Below are 27,625 nucleotides of genomic sequence, written 5' to 3' on the forward strand. Positions count from 1 at the left end.
TGAATTTCTCTTTTAGTTTTGCAATTAAGTATGATTTTGCTTTCACTTTTTCAGATAGCATCATAGAATTACAGTCCTTGAAGCTCAACTCCTTCCTTCTAATGATGAATGCACTTTATTACTTGAGTCTCCTGTATCTTGAATTTTTTTTTTTTTTTAGTGAGTGACTTTCTCAAGTGTTCAGTCCCCCTTTTAAAGGTAGAGGACAGAACTTAGAGATTAGGTGACTTACACATTGTCACATAGTGACTCACCAACTTCCCTGAAAAAGAGAAACATTTTTGCTATCCATTCAGGCAATTTTTTTTTATTCTTCTGTTTTTGCCCTGAATCTTGTTTCCACTGTCTAATACATTTAGATGCTTTAGACACACATAACACACACACACCCTTTTACATCATTGCAGCATTATCCTTGGCTTTTTTTTTTTTAAGACATTTAATTAGCATTTGTACCAGGTCAATTCAAGTTTCCCTGTTATGCAAACCCACACCCATGCTAAGAGTCTCTAGGGTTAGGAGCACAGTGATGATATGACTTTTGGTTTCGGTGTTTGTGTAAAAGCAGCCCCGGGTCATTTCCAGAGAAAATCAAAGATCCTGAGGACAGCCTCACAGATGAAGTGGCGAATTCGTTTTTTTTTTTCTTTTTGGTGATGGAAAAGAACAACCATAATAAAATGGGTCAAGGGAATATGGATTATCAAAAATAGACAAGAATCAACTCCCCATTCAGTCAAGAAAGTTGTGGAGCTAAATACGGAGTGCAATGGATAAGTGACTTAATGAGAACTCTAGGTGCTCAGAGAGAAGGAAAACACCCAGATTAAGAGACATATTATCTTGATGACAGCTCCTTGAAATTTAGATGGTGTCCGTGCAAACCCCCCCCAATTTTAAGGCTTGTGTACCTCTGTGATTTCTGCAACTTTCCTCTGGGGGAAAGTTCACATGAGCTTCTCTGCTTCTGGGCTTCTGTGTCTCTAATTTGGCCCCTGCTAAGCACAGAGATGATTTTTAGCCCTTCCCAGATTCCCACCAGACATCTCCTCTGATTCTAAGAGATGCCTGGATAGGACCCAGTGTATGAGTGGGACTGTGGAATGGTTTAACAGAGTTTACATTAAAGCAGTACAAACACTTCCAAATCAAACTTTAAGAAGGTCCAACTTAAATATCCTTTGTTGTACACAGACAACCTCCTCCCCATGCCCCTCCCTGCCCCAGAAATCCCAGGGACATTTTCACTTGCACTTTCAGCCACGCAGTTCCCCAGCACTTACATCGACACTGTCTCCCTTTTGGGCCCAACCTTATCCCATTACCTATTCTCTCCTCGTAAGCAATGACAACTATTTTTCACTTTCTCAAGCTGATGGAGAGAGCTCCCTTTTAGATGTCCATGCCCCCAGGGTCTCACTTTCTATTCCAGGCAACTGACAATGGGTTTTCCCTAAACAGTGGGATTCTGGGGCCATCTCTTTACAGATAGTCTCAGCCATGTCACAGTTTTGTTCAGGACCACTCAGGGCTTCTTCTCTCTCAGAGGCATTGCCACTTAGAGACCAATTTTGTGAACAGTTATTATCAAACTTGGGCTTCCCTGGTGGCTCAGTCAGCAAAGAATCCACCTGCAATGCAGGAGACCCAGGTTTGATCCCTGAGTCGAGAAGATCCCCTAGAGAAGGAAATGGCTACCTACTTCAGTATTTTTGCCTGGGAAATCCCATGGACAGAGGAGCCTGGCAGGCTTATAGTCCACGGGGTCACAAAGAGTCAGACAGGATTTAGTGACTACACCACCACAATATCTGATTCAGGTGCTCAGTTAGAATGAGTCTTTCTCTATTCTCCTAAAAATTTGAAACTTTGTTGATTTAGATGAGAAAATTAGGATATGAAATCTTGCCCCGCCCCCCTCCACCACCAGTAAATCTATTATCTCCACTGAGACCACTCACTGCCCTATAGCAGCATAAAAATGGGTTTAAGAGACCAGAATCTACTAGTAGCTCCAGTAGCTACTGGTCCAACTCTGGTTCACCTCTTTTGTTTAAGAATTTTTTTTTAATGTGGACTATTTTAAAGTCTTTATTGAATTTGTTACAAAACTGTCTCTGTTGCATGTGTTTTGGTTTTTTTGATCACAAGGCCTGTGGGAGCCCAGATCCCCAACCAAGGGTCAAACCCACACCACCTGCATTGGAAGGTGAAGTCCCCGACTGCTGGACTGCCAGGGAAGTCCCCTGGCTCAGCTCTTAATATCTGGGTATCTCAGTTTCCTCATCTGTAAAATGGTAGAATCCACCTTGCTGTACAAGCAAAATCAGTTAATATGAAAATTAAATATTTCAATATTTTAAAAAATGCTTGACACTCGCAAATGTGAGCTGTTTTTTTTTTTTTTTTTTTTTTTTAACTTGGCCAAGTGACAAGGGCTAGGAAAGGGCTGGGCAGAGTACAGACAGACGGTGGCAACAGAGCTCGTTTGGTACAAGTTTTCCCCATGGGAGGCAGAAGACATGGTTGATGCCGCTATTGTAAGAGGCTTGAAAGTTCCACTTAGGAATTAGTCCTTTGGGCAGGCTTTTGGCTATAAACTTTTGTAGGTGGAAATCCTAAAGAAGTGATAGGTGTCTCTCTGGATCTAGTACTTCACATCTACCTGGGATTTTTTTTTTTTTTTTTTCTTTTTTCTGGATGAGGCTTTATTTTATGAGCAAATTTGGGTATTTTCACAAGTACACCCTAGTTTCCACTGAAATGTATTTCTGTTCCTCTCATGTTATATTCCTATATTTTCTGAATAAATGGACTTAAAAATCTCTGAGAGAAAAAATAAAAATAAATTGCATATACTTAACATAGGGCTTGCTCATTGTCTCTCTGAAGAATGCCTGTCTTGTAATATCCATAAAGTGCCTTGTACATAGTATATGCTCAATAATTACCAGTTGGTTTGATTTTCATCATTTAAAAATATCACTGAAATATCATTTTGAAAGACTGTCAACTTCTGCACAGGTTTAGCAGCAGCAACAACAGCAATTTAGACAAGTTTTCCATCCAATTCTTAAGGGACTTAATCACTTGGGTTCATATGTTAATTCGTTGCACATCTAACCACACAGGAGTCTCAGATCTGGGAGTAACCAGTGAGAAAAGAATACAGTTGTTCTCATTTTCAAGTGTCCTAGGATAAATTGCATTCTACTCACTGGTGCCAGAAGAAATCAATACAGACTCTAACAGTAAAAATATTCATTATTTGTGAAGAAGAAAGAAGCAAAAAGAAAAAAAAAACCCAACAACAATAACAAAAACCCCATGATGATGGGAAACCACAGAGAGAAAATTTCAAAGCATATCAGGATCATCAAGTTAAACAATTCCAGAAGCTCCATTGTAGAAAAAAAAAAAAAAAAGTGAAATGTCCCCTGGAATTGCTCAAAAGGTGGCCTTGAAGAATACTTTCGGTGTCTAAAATTTTAAGTGACTTTCTTTATGGTCATAAATGGTTCATTCATATTTCTTTCTTTGTGTTTACATAGGGTGATCACATTTATCCATAAAATGATAACAACAACATTTTTTCAGTACTTACTACATGTCTAGTACTATCTAAGTATGCACATATTAATTCATTTAATTTTTACAAAAAAACAAAATCCCTAGGAAATAGGTATTCTTATGTCCATTCTAGAGATGAGAAAACTGAAGCCAGAAATGTAACTCACCCAAAGTTATACAGCTAGTAAGTAGTGGAGCAAAGGTTCAAATGCATTTGGTCAGTTTCCAGTGACTCAGGTTCTACAATGCTGCCCGATTTATCTGGCCTTAGTACACGCCAGGGCATCTTGGTATTCATGGCTACTATGGCTGATGCCAACATTTCCTGGCTGGGTACACTGAGCATGAGCTTTTTCATTAGAATTTTAGAATTTTCAAGAGACTCCTCTCTCCCCTAAAACTATGGGGATGTCTGACTGCTTATGGAGCCCTTCAAAAACCACTCACTGAACAAATTCAGAAAAACTGGATGTCAACCCTTCTTAACATCCCACTGGACATTTTTCGAAACCAGGGACAAAATGTCTTCCTATTTAAGTAGTGAGAGTTGGTGACTCTCTTAAGCCCTGGAATGCCTCTTGTTCCCAGCACGAAGAAAGTGAGCCAACATCTACAAGGTCCTCTCCAAGGAGGAAGGCCCAGACGGTTTTGGACTCTACCAGGGGACCTCATTCATACTGTGGATTGTAAGACATCTACCTCATGTCTCATCTCCCATGTTCCCTTTGTGAGGAAATCAGAAAAAATCATTTTGAGATTTTCAGATGATGCTTACGTTTGTAAAGCAGTCATTTTACTTTAGTCATTTGATTATTCCCGGATCAGCAATTCTGCCCCATGACAAAATCTTTGGTAATCACTTGTGTTTTTTTTTTTTTTTTTTTTAAAGAGAGTAATTTCCAAAAGAAAGTAGGTAAGGGAATTATCATAAGTGAATAGACAGTTAGCCCTTTGTATTCATGGGTTCCCCATCTTCGGATGCCACAAACTGTTATTGGTTTTTAGCTGCTAAGTTGTGTCTGACTCTTTTGCAACCCCATGGACTGTAGCCTACCAGGCTCCTTTGTCCATGAGATTTCCCAGGCAAGTATACTGGAGTGTGTTGCCATTTCCTTCTCCAGGGGATCTTCCTGACCCAGGGATCTAACCCATGTCTCCTGCATTAGCAAACAGAGTCTTTACTACTGAGCCACCTGGAAAGCCCCAACCAACTCTAGATCAAAACTATTTGGAAAAAAATTCCAGAAAGTTCCAAAAATCAGAACTTAAACTTACTACAATCCAACAACATTTATGTTGTATTTGGGCTTCCCTGGTAGCTTAGACAGTAAAGAATCCTCCTGCAATGCAAGAGACTTAAGAGACACGGTTTTGATCCCTGGGTCAGGAAGATCCCCTGGAGAAGGGAACTGTTACCTACTCCAGTATTCTTGCTTGCAGAATCCCATGGACAGAGGAGCCTAGTGGGCTACGGTCCATGGGGTCACAAAGAGTCAGACACAACTGAGTGATTTACAGCTATTTGCATAGCATTTATATTGTATTAAGTATTATAAGTAACCTAGAGATGATTTAGTGTATACTGGAAGATGTACATAGTTTGTATGCAAATTCTGCACCATTTACTATAAAGGACTTGAGCACTTAAGCATCCGTGGATTTTGGTTTGGGGTGGGAGGCAGCCCTGGAATGATCTGCTGCGTATATGGAAAGACGACTAAAATATTTGGGATTGTGACATAGTTATTTTAGGCAAAAGGAGTAGGAAAAACAAGTAAGAGAAGAAAGGGAGCTTTTAGTTTTCTCGAAAACTAACAAAGTCCCACCTTAGTCAGGGAGTATCAGGTTAGAGCAGTTCTGAAAGGATCACCTGGCCCTCAACCCTTGGGAATTCTCAGCCCTGTGGTGTTTGCTTTTGTCTCCCAACAGAGGTGTGGTATGAAGGGGTCACACAGGAGGTGAGTAAGACGTTAAATGCTCCACTTCCCCACAGTAAAGTAACACTTCTTCAGTCAAACCAGGTGAGCTGAATAACTGGATATGCTTCTCCATGAAGCTAATACATTTTTATCAAACACTTTAACAATTCTTATTCCCTGACTGAAGCATTTTTGGCTATTAATGATTACAGGAGGATGAAACTAGTCAAAACACCCCCAAGAAAGAAAATGGCAAAGAGAATTATAGTTTATGTTTTCTATAAGAGAGATAATTCATAGTACACTATACTTGAATGAGTAAGAGATTTGCAGCTTGGTATAAAAACAGAATAACATGGTAAACTTGGAGTTTGGTTTTTTTGTTTGTTTTAGCTTTTTTTTTAGTCAGACTGGTTTACCAAGCATTGGTAGTATAGAATCAACCGATAATATTTGAGGGGAAACAACTGTTTAGGAAATCAGGCAATGAGGCTGAATAGATTCCAAATCAATCTGAGTCTCAGTTCCCTAATCTATGAAATAGTGGACTGGATTAAAGTATCTCTAAGAACAACTCTTGCTCTGAAAACTCTTTGGGGATTCCTTAATTCATAAACATATACTATACACTTAGTCACTGTGAACAAAGACATTTGGACAGTATTATTTATATTTTACTGAAGCTGCTTAGAGAACCTATCCTTGGTTTGTAGACAAAATACAGGAATAAAAGACTTTGAACATAAGCAATATATATATATAATGAAATTCACCAAAACTTTCATAAAGCTCTCCTACATTGCCGATCTACCTTACTGCATCACGTATGTCAAGTCGCTTCAGTCATGTCCGACTCTTTGCAACCCAATGGACTGTAGCCCACCAGACTCCTCTGTCCATGGGATTCTCCAGGCAAGAATACTGGAGTGGGTTGCCATGCCCTCCTCAAGGGGATCTGCTTGAGCCAGGGATCAAACCTGCATCTTTTGAGTCTCCTACATTGGCAGATGAGTTCTTTACCATTAGTACCAACTGGGAAGTCCATCTGCCTTACTAAAATTTTCTTAATAGCTATTTATCTTTTAGAAATTCTCATTTGAATTACCAACTACCTGTCAAAAGGTCACAATGATCATTTATTTCCAGTGGAACTTTTATTTTCTCCTTGACAATGAACTCAGAAACTCAAAGAATCAAGGAAATTGGGATTACTTGGAGTTGCCAATGTAATCAAACTCCCTTAGGTAAAAGAAAACTTGCATGTTCTAAAAGGATTATATCAGTTGGCTGACAAGTTCTTGAATGTAAGAATCCACTTAAGCAAACCTACATAAAGTGGAGTCTATCACTGAAAGGTATTGATTCACTCAACGCATTCACTCCCACCTAGTACACCTCCTACGCTTGCCGCACCCTTTTACCTTTTTTTTTTTCTTTCTCAGGCTCCTGCTGTTCTCCTTTGGTTTCAGATAACATTTGGCATCCTTATCCAACAGTTAGTACTGAGCATAACTAGAAGACGGTGTGTTCCACTGGAAAGAACATGGATTTTGTAGTGAAATGGATCTTCCTTTGAGTTCTCTGCCATTTATTAGCTAGGTGATTTGGGGCAAATTACGGATCCTTTCTGAGTTCAGTTTCCTCTCTAACTGAAAGGATAGCATTAACTTTGCAGGGTTATTATGAATAATAGTCATTTCATGTAAATGTTTAGTATCATAATAACATTAAATAAACTAGTTATAGCTAACATTAAGAAACTAACATTGATAGGATTTCTGAGTGAACATGTAAGCTGACTGATCGTGTTGCTTCCTACCTTTAAATTTTACTGAGTCCCTCTTGTTCTGAAAACTCCAGTTGTCTTCATACCCACTGCCCTTCCTGCTCTTATTCTGCCCTTTTGTCCTGTTATCTGTTCCCATACCTCTCATTGCACTCTGCTTCAACCCAGCTGAGGGCTTTGTTGTGGCTGTCGTGTCATGCTCAGAGAAAACTCATTCTTCTGCCTGAAACTCAGGTTTCCCTCTTTGACCTGCAGCTAACTCCTTGCCACCTTTCAGCTTTGTTTAGTCACTGCTACATTCAGTGTCTTCAATAGACTTCCTGAATCAGCCTAGATTATGAGTTACCATAACATCCTGCATTTCTTTTTTTTGTTGTTGTCTTAGTACTTAACCATGCTGTTCTAGGATTTCCTAGTTAAGGAACTGTGTCCCCCTTATACTGAGTTCATGGAGAACTGGATTGTGTCTGTCTTGGTATCTTACCATAGCCTAGCAACATGCCTGGCATGTACTATGCAATGACTAAGTAAGTCCTAATAGACAAATAAATGAATGTATAGTCTTTCAATTTCCATTTCTCCATGTTGCTACTTGTGGCTTGGCTGGTAAAGAATCTGCCTGCAGTGCAGGGAGACCTGGGTTCAATCCCTGGGTTGGGAAGACCCCCTGGAGAAGGGAAAGGCTACCCACTCCAGTATTCTGGCCTGAAGAATTCCATGGACTATATAGTCCATGGGGTCACAAAGAGTCAGACACAACTGAGTGACTTTCACTTTCATTCACTTATACAACTTTGGGCATAAATGAGAAAGATATGAGCTTTCTATTTCTTTCCTGCTCTCCACTCCCTGTTCTAATAGGAAAGGGAAATGTGGATTAGGCAGAATGCTTGATCATTAAGGGAAATTCTGCACATTGGCAGGAAATGTTAAGATATTCTTTCCTAACAGGTCAATCTTGAAGAAACAGGCTTGATCAGTAGAAAGAGGTGACTTTTTATAAAGTTAATTATTAAAAATTTGTAGTGTACTGCATATATGTTATAATTTCAATTATATCAATATATGTGTTCATATTTAATGCAGAGGAAAAATACCAGAAAAAATAAGGAAAATTTCAATTAAGCATCTCTTGGTGTTTTTATTTTCTTTTATTTTCTCATGTTTTTCTGTACAGTCAAATTTTTAAAGGATTAATGAAAACAAAAATATTTGAAAAGAAACTTAAATTTTTATTTGTACCAGTTGCAAGAAGAGAATTCTGGGAAAATATTAATTTTTTTGTTTGGCTGTATCTATTACTTTCTTGGTACTATTTCTCATGGGTGCTAGACTGTCTCAGGCTTTACCCTACCTACCCACTCTACCCAGAACAAAATTCACTTCCTTTGCAATGTTTTTCCAGATAAGACACTCATCAAATGAGGAAAGTCTTCCTTCCTCTTCAGCAGAAATCCTGTAGCACATATTCTGAGGTCTATTTTCTCTGTTCATTTACTGTTGTCTTTTTTTTTTGGTTCTTTAATTTCCCAATTTTATTTCCCGCTCCCTAAAGTTAGAAGCTTGCTTTTCACAGGGTTAATGGCTCTTAGAATGGCCCTGGTTACACAGAAGATTCTTCCAAAATACTATTGATGTAATGAATATTGCATCAGAAGATGCATTCTACAACAAATTAGCAAGTAAGAATGCATGTCCCTCTGTTCCCAGGATGCAGGTGATTAATCTCTGATGTTTTAAGCCATTATAGGATTTGGATCTCTAGTTTGTTCTCTGTTTTTGTTTTTATTTTTTTCCCAGTATGTTCTTTTATCAAGTGCAATGAATAACACACTTTTAATTAGGAACCCATAAAGGTTTTCTGTCTTATAAAAATCAAAATTACCTAGCTTTGGAAATCATTATGAGAAATTGTATCTGTAAGTATGTTGTCTTTAAACACAAAGGCAAAATACAATCAAATGATAATATAGATCACTAGATCATCAATGGTTCTTACCTGTTCACTAAATGAAATTTTAAAAGAATTAAAAGACACTTGCTCCTTAGAAGAAAAGCTATGACAAACCTAGACATCATATTAAAAAGCAGAGACATTGCTTTGTCAACAAAGGTCCATATATTCAAAGTTATGAATTTTCTATTAGTCATATATGGATGTGAGAGTTGGACCATAAAGAAAACTGAGCACTGAAGAACTGATGCTGTCAAACTGTGCTGAAGACTCTCAAGAGTCCCTTGGACAGCAAGGAGATCAAACCAGTCAATCTTAAAGGAAATCAACCCTGAATATTCACTAAAAGGACTGATGCTGAAGCACCAATACTTCGGGCGTGATACAAAAAGCTGACTTATTGGAAAAGACCCTGATGCTGGAAAAGATTGAAGACAGGAAGAGAAGGGGATGGCAGAAGATGAGATGGTTGGATGGTACCAGTCCCTCAATTGACATGAATTTGAGCAAAGTCTGGGAGATAGTGAAAGACAAGGAATCCTGGTGTTCTGTAGTCCATGGGGTCGCAAATAGTTGGACACAACTGAGTGACTCAACAACAACCAAAGGAAATTTTAAAGATTGTGTGAACAACTTTAAAACAATCATAGCACATTTCCAGCTCAATATTATGACAAGAATTGCTTAATAATGAGTCAGTAAAGATTTCTTACCTTTAAGTAACTCCAATGTGTCAGAACTATGAAATTAAGATAGAACTTTTAACACCATGTGAAGTTAAATGTATTAAGATTTTGATGATGCCCAAGCAGTTATTGGGCATCATCAGATCGATGTTTTGTTGATTGGTACTGCTGGTTGACAATTCCTCTAAAAACTGCTCCTTAAAAGAATAGAAATTAGCTTTTAGTATTACCAGGAAGAAAGTTCTCAGTTTTAGGAACTGCCCCCCACAAAGAGAAAAGAAACCATTTTATGGATCCAAAAATCATCAACCAGATATCTCCAGAACCCTTTGGAAGTGATCAGCATTGCTTGGTTTTGGACCTGGAGTCCTGAATTAACCTGAAAAGACAGGATCATATATTCTGAGTCTTAAAATGTCCCTTTACCTGAGCAAACCTACAAGCATAGGAAAGGAAGTTAATGCCAGCGCTCTGACCTTCATTCAAATCTCAAGGTTTTAGGGACTTGCAAGATTCAGAGTGAGAATGCATTTTGCCCTGTACATAGAAGGTGTGCTTCTATGTAATCCAGCTACTGCTTACCTAACTGCCGCATGAGATTACATTCAGCAATATCACCCAGAATAATCAGGAGAAATACTTAACAAAGAGCATGCTTTCTTAGAAGACAAAGGAAAAGGGTATGACAGTAAATGTCAAAGGCCCTGATTTCTAGATATAGCTGTGCTCTGAGTTTTTTATGTTTTCCCTTTATTCCTCTGAAAAATGAGAATAAAACCCTTGTCAATGAGCCACTGGAATGTTCAGGAGACAGTAAGTTAGTAACTGGAAAGGATTTAGGGTAAAAGGTGCTATGTGAGTTTACAGTATTTGTTAATGTTATTACTCAATCAGTTCTGGCCCAATGTGGAAACAAAAGCAACTTCTATTACAAATAGTGTAAGTTGCTAAAATAACCTTGGGAAAGAGAGAATAAATGAGTCTACAAAGACAAATAGGTACCAACTGGATTATTGAGACCTCATTTTGAGGTGGTAGGCTTTTAACACTAGAAAAGTTGTTATTTAATCTTCAAGGAAGAATCATTTGAGGAAGAAAAGTAGGCAACCTATTAATACCTATTTATGAAAGAGAGACATTTCTAGTTGCATATTAACAAATATGTTCATAAAAACAGTTTCTATTACAAGACTCGATTAAGCAGAAGTCTCCTTTAGCAGATTTTAGGAAAAGGGATATATAACAAAAGGTCCATGTGTGAACTCTGGGAATACTCAGGACTTTGCCAGCCTCCAGCAGGTTCATTTAGAACCTTAGAAGCAGTGCAAAGGGAACCGGTAAGTATATGTGCTGTGTGCTGTGCACTGTGATAAGTTGCTTCAGTCGTGTCTGACTCTTTGTGATGCTATGGACTGTATCCTGCCAGGCTCCTCTGTCCATGGGATTCTCCACCCAGGGATCAAATCTGTGTCTTTTATGTCTCCCTGTAAGGCAGGTGGGTTCTTTACGACTAGCATTACCTGAGAAGCCCATTCAATATATACATAATATTTAACTTATTAAAATTTGTATTAAATTTTATAAATATTAATATATATGTAAATTTGAACTGACACTAGCTATGACTTTACCATCTGCCTTTAAGCTATCTTCCAATCAGCTATTAAAGGATAGAATGCTGCCATTCCTGCTCATGGATAGCTATTAATCGTGGGTTGGAGCTATCAGAAATAGCTCATCCTTGCTCCTAATATTTCCCCTCCTTTTAGAGGGGTCTACATTAAAATAGCAGTGCTGACATTTTTGCCCTCATAGGAAGAAGGAATTATTTAATTTTATTGAACCCCTTTATCTTCTCATTCTCCTGGGAGCTGGGTGCCTACAGAAAGCACACATTACACTTTCCTATTTCAGACCAAGTTTTAAAGGAGGACTATGTTGGCTGGATGGCATCACTGATGCAACAGACATGTCCATGGGGTCTCAAAGAGTCAGACATAACTGGGTAACTGAACAACAATGCTGTCCAATGCTGGAAAGGCAGCAGGTAAGTCTTTCTAAATCTGAGATTCAGTATTAGTAAACTCCTTCTCCAAAATCAGCTCCATCAGGGAGAAGGTGGATTATGTTCTCTATCTTACCATCTTGTTTGGTGGGTCAGACTCAGCCGGGGAAAGAGATGGGCCTCGTCTTGATCCCCCTACTGATGCAACAGCCCACATTATGATGGGAGTCATGCCTGCCTTTTCCAGGAAGGAAAGACAAATGTAAGTCTCCAGAGGCTTGCAAAAAAGTATCACAAACTCAGCTAAGTTAAACTCAGCCATTGATAAATGGGGTTTGTTTGTTTGTTTGTTCCTGTGGCTATTGTAACAAATCACCACAAAATCAGTGGCTTAAAAACACAGAAATTTACCCTCCCACAATTCTAGAGGACAGGAGTCCAAAATTACAGCAGGGCCGTGCTCCCTTTAGATGCCCTAAGTGAGAACCCAGTCCTTGATTTTTCTAGCTTCTGGTGGTTGCCTGCATTCCTTGGCTTATGGCTGCATCCTACAATCTGCCTCTGTGATTGCATCGCCTCCTCTCCTCCTTGAGTCAAATCTCCTACTGTTTCCCACTTATAAGGACATACGTGACTGCATTTAGGACCTACTCTGATAATCTGGGATAATCCCCTCATCTCAGAATCTTTAACTTCTTAATCACGCCTATGAAGACCACTTTTCTACTCAAGGTAACATTTACAGACTTTAAGAATTAGGACCTGATATCTTTGGGAAACCACTTTTTAGCTTACCACACAAATTTAATAACCACAAACAAGTATCATTTTCCGTCCTTCCTTTATATTCTGAAATTTTACAATTTATGTGGTCTAAACACACAGTCTTATAGGACTAAGAAGGTGAATATATCCTCAACTTAAACCAACCAAATGATATTTATAAGGAATATATCATAAAGCAATCACCTTTTCTGTACATGTGTATGAATCACCAAATTTTCAAATACATACAGTATATTTTCCTACTAGAAATATGGCAAAGTATAAATTAAAAAATATAAATAATCTTTACTTATATCATTGATATTATAAATTCAGGATCATTTCCTGTTGAGCTATTTTTTTAAAATCTTGGTTGAAGCATTTGCTGAAATAGCTCAAGAATTAAGAATAAAGTCTTTTGTACTTTCTGTATATAAAGCATATAATGGAATTATTCATATCACTGATATGAATTTGGCATTTTACTATTAAATTATAGACAATGTTCACCTTTTATCTAAGAACTGTTGCCTTCTTAAGCACACTAAAATTTATTTTACTTTATCTACCAGCAACTTACTGTTGTCATATTCCATCCAGATTCAAAATATATGCCACTTGGCAGTTATTGCTTATACTAAGGTGAGGTGGAGACAGCAATCATAATGAAAGGCAGGCACTCACTTTCTGAGTGCTCTCGCTAGCTAAGAATCCGTACTCAAGACCAGGTACCTACTCAAAACAGGTACACTGTTTTAGGATGGTCCATGCTGTAGTAACAAAATTATCTCCAGGGACTACCCTGGAATCCACCTTACAGTGCAGGGTATGTGGGTCAAGAATCCACCTTACAATGCAGAGAATGTAGTTTTGATCCCTGGTCATGGAACTAAGATCCCACAGGCCTGGAGCTTGGAGCTACTGAGCCCATGTGCCACACCTAGAGTCCATGCAGGGCAGGGAAAGATCCTGTGTGCTGCAACTAAGACCCAATGCAGCTAACTAAATAAAACTAAATAAATACTAATATTTTAAAAAGGAGAGATCTCCAAATTCAGTGTCTCAGAGAATAAGACATTTATTTCTCTTTCATTTAAAAGATCAGAGTGAGGGTTCCAGGTCAGTGGCAGTCATTCAGTGGACCAGGATGACAGAGCTCTATCATTCAGGGCTTCCCTGGTGGCTCAGATGGTAAAGAATTTACCTACAGTGTGGGAGACCTGGGTTAGAATCCTGGGTTGGGAAGATCCCTTGGAGAAGGAAATGGCAACCCACTCCAACAATTCTCACCTGGAGAATCCTCATGGGCAGAGGAGCCTGGCAGACTACAGTCCATGGGGTTGCAAAGAGTCAGACATGATTCAGCAACTAAGCACACACACACACACACACACACACACACACACACACACACACACACCATCCTCACACCATCCTTTCAGGGTGGCTGTTGTTGGCTCCATATCTGGAAGACAGATGGTGGGAAGGCATGTCAGAGCCCACCTGTGCGAGAATGCGAGCATCTGGTCACACCAAACTGCAAGGGAAACCGGAAAATATAGTTCAGCTGTGTGGGGCTCAGGAGAAAGAGGAGAAGGGGTTTTGTGGGCAGCTTGCCACCTTTACCACATGCACCATACAAATTCTGCCTCAGCAAAATAAAAGATACTATATAAAGAGTGATTATGGCTTTTGGGGTTGTCAGAAGCATTCACAGCTATGAACTATAAGAACTGATTCTGCTCAAGTGTCTGTTTATGCTTCATCTCAGTAAGGGAAGAGAAAAGGAAAGAAATGCTTTATTTTCTTTGAGGATGATATAGGAGATAATATTAGCTTGTATAAATTGTCTTAAATAATGGTAATACAGGGCTAAAGTCTTTTTTTTAAGTATATTTTAGTATTATATAGTATATGTTGAGAAGCTTTTCTCTCTTCAGTTCTTCAATCTATTGAGGAAGGAAATAGGCCAAGGAAGTTAAACTTCTTTTCTCAGGGTGCCTAACTGTTGGCCCAGGCTGGGTTCCAAGAGCTGAAACAAGGGATAGTAACTGGTGGGGCTGTTCTTTTGCTGAATAAAGAGAAGAAAAGAAGAATTCCATGTCTGTTTCCCAGGCATAAGGAGGACCAGGAAGCAAGGAAATCTCCAATTTTCAAGTCCACTGAGCAGAATACAAGAACAGGATCAAAGACAAAGAGTTCTCCATTGAGAACCAGCAAGATGGAGCAATCAAGTGCTGTGGGCAGCTGAGCCTGGAAAGAAGCCCAGAGGCCAAGGCATTCTTGAGAGGGAGGTTTCTCTAAGACCCTTAAGGAGCTGAGGCTTTGACATTCCAACCCTGCCCGTTTGCTTTAGGCTTGTCCACTACTTCCATTTGGAGAAGAGTAATCTGAAGCTAAATCAGACACATTATGAGAATACAAATCGTGAAGGGAAAACAAGAGTTCACAAACAAAATTAGTCGAACCACCTGTAGGACCTCTGTTGAAAAAGAGATTAGCTTGCATGGAGAAGAGCTGTTATGCCATGGCAATTAAGCAACTGAATTTGCATTTTAAAAGAGTTTGACTTACTGCCTATTCCTGCCATTAACTAGCTTGTGACTTTGGATAAGTGATCTATACTCTTTAAATCTTAGTTTTCTATTCTGTAAAATGGGAGATAAAAATAATACCTAACTCATATGTTTTCTTTGATATTTAAATGAAAGACTGTTCAACTGTATTTAATAAATTATAGGAACTCAACAAATATTAGCCAAAAATATTTCCAAAAGTGGAGTTTTTCTTTCTTTCTTTCTGGGGTATAAAAACTGTTGCTTATACCTAAAAACCAATCAATTAAACCTCACCCCCATGACCTCTTAGGCTCTAGTGAGTACAAGGGGAGGATTAAGTTATGATAACTGACACAGATAGCAAAAATATATGTCAACTGAAGACATTTCTTTTCAGACATGAGTGTTCTACCACAAATCTAGATATATTTCTAAGATCTTAAGGAAATAAATACTATAAAACATGACATAGTTCTAGTAATGTAAAAACAAAATTTCCACAGGGATATCTCAGCATTCTCTCATATGTCCCATATGCTAAGAATTTATGATTCTCTGCAATTTATTTAATATTCCCCCAGGAAGCCATCTTTCCTATCGTTACTCTGTCCAGGTCAGTATACATTTCATTTTCAAGGACTCCTAGCCCTTTCTTAGGAACCCATCATCACTGGGCATGCCTGTACATCGTCTGGCAAACTGTGAGAACCATATTAGCTGGCAATTGTGAGAACAAAAGAAGATTTTTCTAAAGGTGATGAGGCAGAAAGGGAAAGCAGATGCCTGTGAGGAACAGGGAGAAATGTCAAGGGAATTGGTCTATCTTCTTGGCAGCCTGAGACCTGATGATGAGGGGGCTGTGCCAGTGAATTGCCGAATGAAAGGGAAGGATCCAGCTGATTGCTCACTAAAGATGACTTGGAAAAGGAAACTGACAGTCTTAGGGAAGAGGAGTTGCAACATAAAGTGAGAGGCATATAAAATTTACTGGTGTGATCAAATGCAAGACATTTTCCCTCATGTGCTGGAAAATTAGTGGAATCTTCAGATTACCATGAAACTGCTTCATAATAATTATATTAATTATAGGTTTTAAAGCATCTCTTATGTATCCTATATTGGGCTAAGTACTGCTGCTGCTGCTGCGGCTGCTAAGGCGCTTCAGTTGTGTTCGACTCTGTGCGACCCCATAGACGGCAGCCCACTAGGCTCCTCTGTCCCTGGGATTCTCCAGACAAGAGTACTGGAGTGGGTTGCCATTTCCTTCTCCAATGCATGAAAGTGAAAAGTGAAAGTGAAGTCGCTCAGTCGTGCCTGACTCTTTGCAACCCCATGGACTGCAGCCTACCAGGCTCCTCCCTCCAAGGGATTTTCCAGGCAAGAGTACTGGAATGGGGTGCCATTGCCTTCTCCAGGGCTAAGTACTACACATGCTTTACTTCAGTTAATATCCTACCCCTAAGGGTAATATCCTACCCCTAAGGGTAAGACCAATATTGTCCTCATTTATTCAGACTGGAAAACTGAGGTTCACAGAGGTTAAGTCCTTACCTTAGTCTTAAGTAACTTTAAGGAATGAATGTAAAGTATAGAGCAAAAAATCATCTACATGAAACATAGCTAGGGAAAGAGATCTGTTCAAAGCTTACTTTTCAGTGATACTAAAATTCTAAGAAAACTTTGCTCACATCCTCCTGGATGAATTGATAGCTAGTTTTTGTGTCAGGAAAGGCATGTTTCTCTGAGGTCATGTTGCAGCATTTTCAAAAGGGTTTCCCTCAAAGGTGTTTCATCCATTAGTATCAGCAAAGATCTCACGGAATGACTAATTTTTAGTAGTTGTGACCAGCAAGCCTTATTGAGTCATTGTCTTTAGAATTAACCTCTGATTCATCAGATCTGTTTTTAACATTAATTATATTTAACATCTGACATCTTCTTTACCCATTATCCACATCATTGAATACCAGGGAAAAAATAAGCCAAACCCAGATTAAGGTTAAAATAATACTCAGTTATTAGTGATTTAAATTAAAATTGAGTAACCTCAACATCCCATTAAGTTAAAAAAAAAAAAAAACCTACATTTCATAAGGTAAAAAAGAACATAAAGTATTTTTCTTAACATTTGACGTTAATTTCATCCACAAGTTACATGATACAAATTGTATGCTTTTACATAAAAAGGATTGTTTTAATGTGATCATTCTAAGAAATGCAACGATCAGCAAGAAAGCATCTAGCTGCCCTTCCAGATCCTTGGGGCATTGCAAAATGACTGATGATAAATAGCTAAGGCTTCTAAAATTGCCACTAATGTTTGTATATAACCTGTGCCTAGGCCTTTAACTGAAAATGATTAGTATTCGAACTCCGAACATGCAGAAAGATGTCAGCAACGCTGGATCAGATAGACTATCTTAGAGAGAACTTCTTTTTCCCTTTGAGAAAACAAAAGTACCTGTGGTGAGCATTTGTTGTTCTTGCCAGTGCAGCATCTCTTCCTCTTAGCTTGATAATGTCCCTCTGACTCTCTGGGGAATACCCATCCCCATCACGTGTCATCTTGGTGGACTCAAACTACAGACCAAAGTGCAAAGGGGTGGGATGGCACTTTTCATCTCTACTCTCACTTTCCAATCAGACAGGAGTCCTAGGAAATTGGCTCAAAGATAGAAGATGGTCAGAGGAGAGTCTTTTGGTGACAACTCCCCAAAGAGATTGTCCTTGTTTCTTCACCCAGATCCTTGTTACTTGTCCTGCTTTTGTCTGGAGTTCTGATTGTGCTTCCAATTCTCAGATCTTAAGAGCTATTCCACTTCTACTAAATTCCACTCTTAAGTTGATCAGTTTCTGTTGTTTGCATTAACAGGTATTACTTATGTCCTTTCTTTTTTTCACTGCAAATCTTAATGAACACTTTTTCTCTTTTTAGCATCCTAAAATGAGATCACGTCTTTCCTAACAGCGTCTCAGTCTTAACAAATGTAATATTTTCAGTCGGGATGAACTTTTGATTAAGAGAATCATACCAGAATCTAAACTATGTCATAACACATACAAATAACCACAGACAATAAAAACAAGAGCTCTTTTTCATTCTTAGTTACTTTCTTCTAAACACCTAATATTTTGAGTTATCATCACTGGGAAACAAATAGAAAATATAACTCTTCCATCCTTGAGCTTTTTCAAAATCTGCTTCTAGTGTATAATTTGAGCCAGCAAAAATATAATTATGGCTGTTTTCAAGTATTGAAACAGTTAAACTATCTTTCTGGGTTAGGCTAAATGTATATCCAAAGGTGTATTATAAAGAATGAAAACAATTTGCTTAGACAGTTCAGGTAAAATTCACTTAATCTCAATTATCTGGCCACCTAGATTTGAAATGGTTAGCAGCTTGAAGAGTTAATTAAATCAACTGAAAATAGATGTAGCCATTCACTGATGAGTCATAGTTACCAGGTTGGGCATGGGGATGCCCTCCCTCAGGACCAGCCAACATGCTAACCAGGCTGGGAGCACCGTAGACCTCTCATTCTTCAACCCCCATCATATCTGAGGTTTTCCAGTTCATAACATGTTTATACTGTGTAAAACATGTAAATACATTTTAAGAACAATTATAAGGGGAACACATTCAAAACTGTTATTACATTCATTATATTCAGCATTTTATATTTGCCTACTGAAAACTTCCCTAAACCCCAAGGGCAAGTTTCCAGGCAACTCTTGTGATTAACCTTAAGAGTCCTTGTCCTTATCCCTATCAGAGCATTTATCCTACTCTTTTCATCTTTTGGCCAGACCTCATCCATACCAGTGCTCACACATAAAGTTTATTAATGACACAGTGTATGCATTGTTACCACTCAGCCAGGTATGGAGTAGGTCACTTAGTAAATAACTGATGATAAATGAATGAATGAAAATAAACAAATGACCCATCACTGTCTTCAAGTAGCACCAAGGACAGTTGGTGGCGAGGAACCAGTAAAACAAAAACACAATTTGCTAGGTGTTTTGATAAGAAGAGTCAAGGAGAGGCTGAGTGTCAGGAAACAGGCACCCACTTCACCAAATCTTCCTGAAAATGGTGTGCTGAGCCTTAGTGGAAAAGCCGGTGTCACAAGTTGAAGAAGGTGGCAACAAAAGAAAGAGTAAGCTACAGAAAAGTCAGGAGACCTGGTAGCTTGAGATGCTATTAAGAGGCTAAAACACAGTCTAAATCAAGGGCTCTTAATCCAGACTGCAGGTCCTGAAAGGTCCATGGAGAGAATACAGAAGAGTCATGGACTTGGATGGGAAAAAAAATAATCCCTGTTTTCATTAATCTCTAACTGAAATTTAGCATTTCTTTTGATTATGAATGTAGGTGACAGCTACTGTATTAGTGATAACCTGTGACCTTTTTCATAAAAACAAATAATAGAAAATTTCATATCATAGTAGAGTCATTGTAGATATCTTAAAATACAGTTTATACTCATTGATGATTTGAATTGTGGCAGTAATTGGATACACAAAAGATCTTTAATGTTTTATTCATTTTTACACTGTTTCCTCTACTTATATATAGTTGAGATTTTCTAAAATAAAACATTTGAAAACATCAATAAAGAATTAGATTAAAAAATTGGTAGAATCACAGAATTCTATAGGATCCTCTTTTTAATATAATCTTAATGTTTTAATGAAAGTTTATAGGTACACATATTTACAAGTTGCTTCGTCATGTCTGACTCTTTTGTGACCCCCATGAACTGTAGCCCACCAGGATCCTCTTTCCATGGGATTCTCCAGGCAAGAATATTGGAGTGGGTTGCCATTCCCTTTTCCGGGGAGCCTTCCTAACTCAGGGATCAAACCTGCATCTCTTTTGTCTCCTGCATTTGCAGGCGGATTCTTTACCACTAGCACCATTTGTTTTAAAATACTTAGGTGGCTATTTCTCTAAAATTTATTTATATTTTGTTATTCCATGTACTTTATTGTATGTGTTTAAATATTTAAAAGTATTGTTAAGAAGGGATCTCTAAAGTTCTCAAAATTGGTAAAGGGGTCCATGATAACAGAATGTAAAGGCTCTAAAGTCTTTTCAGGGTGGAAATCAGAGAATGGGGACAAATGGAAGAATAAAAGGGAAATTTAGAACCAGTGTTTTCACCAGAGATACCCACTCAGTCCTAGAAGAATTTGCTCTGCATATTATTATTTTCCCTTTATCCCTTCCGTGGGGCTCACCACCACAAAAGCATTATTTATGTTTAACTTTATCCAAGAAAAAACAAGGCAAAATTTTGCTAATTTTCATTATATCAGGACACAGCTTAGAGTTTTTGAACCGTCACTTTTTTCATTTTAAATTATGAGGAATAAGTGGCCAAATGTTGAGTTTTAGGAGATGAATACACAAATTATATTTGAAAATAAGTTTATGAAAAGAAAATCATAATTATCATTATAATAAATTATCTTGAATTTGTACTTCTTTTCAAAGAAGTTTCATATCTACAATGTTTGTCCTTATAAACAAGTCTTTGAAATAGGTAGAATATGGACACAGGGGAATGAAAAAAAGGAAATTGTGACATAAAGATATTAGAGTTGGTTGACAAACATAAGGACTCAGAATGCTATGCATTCATATTGTGTGTGACAGGGGAATAATACAAGGAATAAAAGACCGCATTTTTAGCTTCAAAGAATGCCCATTTTACTCCATGTATGGACCCTAACCATATGTCTGTGAAAGAGTATGAGACTGTTTAACAGTATAACTGGTGACAAAATTTACAAAGTAACTTATTTGAGTAATTTGAACACACATAGACTTGGGGTTGCTTCATGGAAAAGGCTTTTAAGCTCCACTTTTAAGCTCAAGAGTAATAGATGACTAATAAATATTGCATATTTAGTAGATTCTGGGCACTGTGCTAAACCTTTGCCACGTTCCTCAGGGTCACACAACAGGTTAGTGATAGATCCTGCAGGAGGAGAACACGAGACAGTCTGAATTCCAAGTCAGACCTCTTAAATATCGATTAATAACCTCCATGGGGACTAGGCCTGAGTCTCCCTGTTATGTTGTTTCTGGAGCAGCTAGCATGGTGTTTGGCAGACTTTAGATGTTTGAAAATTTGTAGTTGAGTGTATTTTAACTAAAGCAAGGAGGAAGGGCTCCAATCTAATAAGTGATTACACTGAAATTCAAGTTAACTGGCTGTTAATTCTTTCCGTTAAATCCATCATTCCAAACAACTAACAGCACAGACATGGGCAAAATCACACTTAATCATCCCTCCATTTCTATAGCTCCACACTGAACAAGAACAAAATGAATACCTATATAAAGAGAGGGAGTGAGATGATCTTGCGTGTGTATTTTTGTGTGTGCATCTGTGTGTGTTATTTATGAGAAACTCCTGTTCATCATTCAACCCCTTGGTCTCCGTTTCTTTTTCTTATCACAAGGCCAGTATTTCTTCTTTTAATTATGATGTTCTAAATATTTTAATGTGAGCATACATTGGATTTTAGCCTCATTTATCATTTAATTTTCACCTTGTATCTTATCCTATTTCCATGAATCAGTCTTATGGACAGATGACAAATTGTTTATTCCTTTTATTTATTTCCAAATAGATTATCCTTCCTGGATGTATGACTCACTTGTTCTCTATTTTTTTACCCAGTGCCCTGACCGGAAAACCACAGCTCTTGATTTCAAAAGGCTTGCAACTTGGTTTCCTTGGAATTACCACCTCCATGCTGCCTCTCCCCAGAAATCCTAGTTGAACAGTTCTGCTTGATTTACCCAAATCCTTTGGCATCTTCCAATTACCCAAGATGAGCATTTTGTAACTAATTACATCAAATGCTTCTCAGAGTTCAAATTTTAAAATGCCCTCTCTTTATTAACAAAATGGCTGTTCACATTGTCTCAAACTCATGATGCTTATCTTAAATTAGTTATTCTTGATAAATATTGATTTCCTCTTAATTTTTGTTCTATGATTTTGCAAATTCTTGACAATCCATTCCCATGACAATATTTAGGAGATAATATCCACAGACAAATTCAGAAACAATTCTGGGACATACTATTTCCCAGCCAGGCTTTATTTCATCAGTGGCTCTTTGATTCAAGCACCAGTAACTAAACAAGGTATTCTCCCTACTCAAAGAGTGGTCCTCACAGCACACATGCATCTGTATGTGTATGTGATACATCTGTATCACCCAGGACTATAGAACTTGGGCTCCCCTGGGGCCAACGGAATCAGAAGCTGCATTTTTAACCAGTTGTCCAGCAGATATTCTAAAGGTTTAATCTAGTACTTCTGCTCTAAATGATTAGTAGTGCATATTTAGGGATACAGTATTGAGATGAAGGGGCTTCCCTGGTGGCTCAGACGGTAAAGAACTGCCTACAACGCAGGAGACCTGGGTTTGATCCCTGGATTGGGAAGATACTCTGGAGAAGGGAATGGCAACCCACTCCAGTATTCTTGCCTAAAGAATACCATGGACAGAGGAGCCTGGCAGGCTACAGTCCATGGGGTCGCAAAGAGTTGGACATGACTGAGTGACTAACACACACACACACTGAGATGAAATCTTCACTCAAATTTGGATTCAATGGAGAAAAGTAAGGGAACTGACATGTGAGAGTATGATTACCTTAGGAGTGGGATAATTGCATTACCATTACAAACCCTTCCTAACTCTTCATCTCTTACTCTATCAAATCAACTATTATCTTGAATTTCTCCACAACATATAGTTTCTAATTTGGCCAGGACAAACTTTGCATTGTTCTGCAAATGTTGCATGGCTGTACTTGTTTTAGTCAGGATTCTCCAGAAAAACAGAACCAATAGGATGGAGAAACAGAACCCACGTGGATTTACTACAAGAAACTGTCTCATGTGATTTTGGAGGCTGCAGAGTGAGTCAGGACATTGGAGACCCTGGAATGCTGATGGTTTACTTCCAGTCTGAATCTGAAGACCTGAGAATCAGGAGAGAAGATGATGTAGGTTCCATTCCAAATACTGGCAGGCTCAAGACTCAGGAAGAGTTAATGTTTCAGCTCAAGTTTGAGGGCAGGAAAAAAGTCTATCTCTCTGTTTGAAAGGAATCAAGAAGACAGAATTCTTTTTCACTTGAGGGAAGGCCAGTCATTCTTTTCTAGGTAGGCCTTCAACTGGTTGGGTGAGCACCACCCACAGCAGGGAAGGCAGTCTTCCCTTAGTTTACTGATTTAAATGTTAACCTCGTCTAAAACACCCTCACAGTATCACCCAGAAAATATTTGACCCAATATCTGGACACTCCATGGCCAGTCAAGTTGACACATAGCATTAACCGTGACACTTTTCATGTTTTCATTGCTTGGAATTGTCCCCTTTCCACTGCACACCTGTCAAGTCAGAGCTCAAGTCTATGTTTTCCAAGAAGATTTTCCTAACTTTCCTTCATTGATTTCTTCCTTGCCTCAACTACCGATAGCTCTCAGAGAGTCAATACTATGTGCTAGTCCAGCGTGATACACTACCTTAGTTTTTCTACTCTTGTTTTCGGTGTATTAGACTTGCCTCTACCCAAGTGGTGATAATCATCAAGGCAGGACTCCTGTCATACTTTTAACATAAACTTCACAGTGCTCAACACGCCTCAAATTTTGGCTAATTGGTTTTTTATTTACTTTCCCAGTTCATAAAAATTTTTATCTGAGTACTTTTACTAACTAGAAGATACTATAACATTCTTCCCAAGAAGTACTTACTACTGGAATACACATTATTATTACATGCGTACTGAGACAGTCTTGGAGATAGCCGTGATGCTGAATTTTTATTGTACCACCTGTTGAGTACAAAAAAATGATACCAGTGTAGAGTTTGTCTTAACTTGCATTCCCACACTGACATAGGTTTTGCTGAAAAAGCCTTGGGAAACAGTATGTTCATAAAGTAACCTACTTGATGTTGAGTAGGCAGCAATTATATTGTAATGTCCTAGAGCTACTGATGCTGGGCTTTGCAAAAAGGAGATTAATGACATAGAAAAGACCATGGTGCTACACAATGAAGACATTTATTTTCAGCTCAGAGTCTACACAGAAGGTGATTCTTCTCACCCAAAGGAGTTTAAAATGTTCACTGGTTGGTTGACTTCAACAAAGAAACAGATGGACCATGGACGAATGGATGAGACCAGGGTGACACTGGGGTCTACAACTAGGGGCACCTCTAACACCTCCCCCAGGACAGTGATTAGCTCTCCCGAGCACACCTGGAGGAGGTAGAGAGAGGTAAAGGGAGAGGCAGGAGGTTAAGTGAGGAGGAAGAACTGGATCTCTGTTCTTAAAACTGGGCTGCTGCCATTGATGAGTTTCCTTGCTATCTAGGGAGCCATGGGTGTCTTTACAGAAGCTCCCAGGGCTGGGTTGGCTACGTTCTCTCTGGCAATGGCACTGGGACATTAGCGTTCTATTCTTTGACAAAGTAATCCACATGTCCATGCTTCTTTCCCTAGAATGTTTCCCTCTTAAAAACCTCATTCTTATGTAGATTGTCTACACCTAAAGGAGAAAAGAGAACACTTTCTGTTTGCCTGTGGTTTGGGGGTCCTGCCCTAATATTCACAGAGCAGGATCAAGGGTACAAATGGAGGTCCATATACTGTATGTCTAAATATTTAAAGTTTAAGCCAACAAATGCTTGCATGAAATACATTCCAACCCACATCCTTGACCTAGAAAGCCTGGCTCAAATTTAAGCTTCATCGTAGCCCTTATTTATAGTTCTGTTCACAACTACAGCTTCCCTTTATCACAATCTTGGGCACAGTCTGCCCTTTGGAAGATGGACAAGACAAAGATACCAATTCAGATCCAATACACTCGGTGCCTGTTGGGTGGGCAATTCTGGTGTCTCTGGAATTTAGACATTGGCCTTAGAACTGGGGTCACAAACTCAGTGGGAAGGGAAACAGCCAGCAGGTGGCTACAGTCAAATCTTTGGTTCAGGAGCCCAGAGCAGCAGATTCATCTCCCCAGGTCTCAAGGCAATACTGAGGCTAGGGGTGGGAGGCAGACAGGGACCCTTGTACATTAGTACAAAAGTTTTGCAACTGCAAATCAAATAAAATGCAGGGAATACAATCCAGTGGGAAACTCACACATATACTACTCAGGTCGGCGAGTTAAAAGAGGCAGTCTCAGGAAATTTCCGTACAAACAGGCACCTTGTCTTTCCAGCTGATTTTGGAAAGGACTCAAGTCCTCCACACAGGGCAATTGGAGAAAACTCCATACATAAAAAGCGTACTTGGTGTCAACTGCATAAAAAGAATTTGGGGCATCCTGTGATTTTTACCAAAGCCCCTGAAGCAAGAGGCAAATTCCCAGGATAATCAGGATAAGATACAGAGCAAAGAATTATTAGCAGAATCTAGGAAAAGAGGAATCCAGACCATCCTAGGTGAGGAATCCAGACCATCCTAGGTCAGAAATCATGTTCTTGGTTACAGATCTATGATATATCCTCATGGTTCACTGAATAGCAAAATGTACATAGTACTTTCAGAGTCAGGGTTCAGTCATTCTGAATATATCCCATTGTTATCTATATGAATTCTCTAGGTCAAATTATAGATTCTTACACCAGCTCAGGAAAAACAACTGAGCCCCTTCTCCCCGTCCCCTTCAGTGACTTCAGGATGGTTGCTTAAGATTGGTATTGATGGGAGTATTTTTAAACACCATTTGTTGTAGCTGTGTAGACACTAAGTTGTATCTGACTCTTTTTTAACCCTGAGGACTGTAGCCCCCCAGGCTTCTCTGTCCATGGGATTTCCCAGGCAAGAATACTGGAGTGGATTGCCATTTCCTTCTCTAGGAAATCTTCTTCACCCAGGGATCAAACCCACATCTCTTGCATTAGCAGGCAGATTCTTTACCACTGAGCCACCAGGGAAGCCCATTTTTTAACACCATAGAAAGCTACAAACATTACAAATTAGGGCTGTCTTCCCCTAGAGAGCCTTTTATTATTAATTTACCAGCACACAACTGTTTGTATGCCAAAAGCAGACAAAAATATCAGGTAAGTAGTTCTCTTCTTAATGATGCTAATTTCTCAGTAGGCTACATATTTATTATGCACAGCCATAATTTACATACTTATATCTAGATGTTTATTTGAAGATATATAAAGTCCAAAAACTAGATTTTGTTTTCAAAGATTATGAATGAGAAATATCTACGTTTAAAAACTGCCAGGGTCATCTGATATTTTTATCCAAATGTGATTTGAAAAGAATAATTTATTGCCCAGGAAAGTAATAAAAATTAGTTTTGTGTTTAGGAAAAAAGGAGAAAAAAAAATATTCTCCTGCATCTGGTCAGAAAGTGCTACTTAGCTTCTGAGACTAATTTTGAACAGAAGGAAGGCATTCTCATGTTGATGGTTTTACTCTGGGGTTTGTTTTCTGATGCCTAGAGCATCAGATCCAAAAAAACAGGTGTGTGTGTGTGCATTTCCTATGGGAGTCTGTCATCCCTTTGGTTCCCTTCTGTAAGAAATGGAAAAGCCAAGTTTCTTCGTCCGAGTCACGCTTCAACACGCCGAGGGCGGACACGGCACACCTGCTGCACCTCCGCCACACGTCACTCATCATCCGCAGAGAGAGAGGCGTCCAGAGGGAACAGGGCGAGGGCGGTCATCAACCACCTGAAGAACTGGGCATGGCCTCCTCAGCTGTTTTCTGTGTCTGAAGGCATAAAGTTACAAAATTTGGAAAAGTCAGAACTGCAGGGCAAACCAGCTGCATAACTCCTTTACAGGGAACGGGGATGGAAGAAAGTGCGGTTTTTCAGCTCTGAGCACAGTTTGGAGAATACTAAACACAGGTGCCATGACTCCAGCCGCTTCCTGATTTATCTGCAACATCTGCGGAGAAATCCACAGCCTAGAAAGAAATTACCTTGACAACTCCTTTTACCCAATGAACTGTTGGATTTTCTCAACATTCCTGTGTAATACTTGCACCCAAAACGCATTTGTGGAGTTGAATGGGAAAGATTTTCATTCGAATTGACTCTAACAATTCTGACCTGGTTGGGGTTAATTGGTCTAGTGAACAGTAAATATTTTGATTTCCTATGAAATTTTGAAGACTAAGTATCTTCTTTAGAATAAGCATTATACTGTAGACACCCCATTAATTTTTACTGTGGTAGGCTTAATGATGGCTCCCAAAGATGTCCATATCCTAATCTCCAGAACCTCCAGGGAATATGTGATGTGACACGACAAAAGGGGCTTTACAGGTGTGACTAGGTTAAGATCTTGATATAGGGAGAGTAGTT

At 38.8% G+C, this 27,625-nt stretch overlaps 1 protein-coding gene across 14 annotated transcripts in view; it reads right to left on the minus strand.

Annotated features, from left to right (window-relative positions):
• Nucleotides 1-415: 415 nt before the first annotated feature.
• Nucleotides 416-27,625, minus strand: part of IKZF2 (IKAROS family zinc finger 2) — a 292,694-nt gene continuing 265,484 nt past the window's right edge. For all 14 annotated transcript variants that reach the window (XM_070771706.1, XM_070771662.1, XM_070771690.1 and 11 more), the window contains one exon: nucleotides 416-27,027. The gene's annotated coding sequence lies outside the window, so the exon portion shown is untranslated. The remainder of the gene's footprint in view (nucleotides 27,028-27,625) is intronic.

The sequence above is a fragment of the Bos indicus genome, chromosome 2 (assembly GCF_029378745.1).
Source record: "Bos indicus isolate NIAB-ARS_2022 breed Sahiwal x Tharparkar chromosome 2, NIAB-ARS_B.indTharparkar_mat_pri_1.0, whole genome shotgun sequence".
In the NCBI taxonomy this organism is placed as follows: Eukaryota; Metazoa; Chordata; class Mammalia; order Artiodactyla; family Bovidae; genus Bos; species Bos indicus.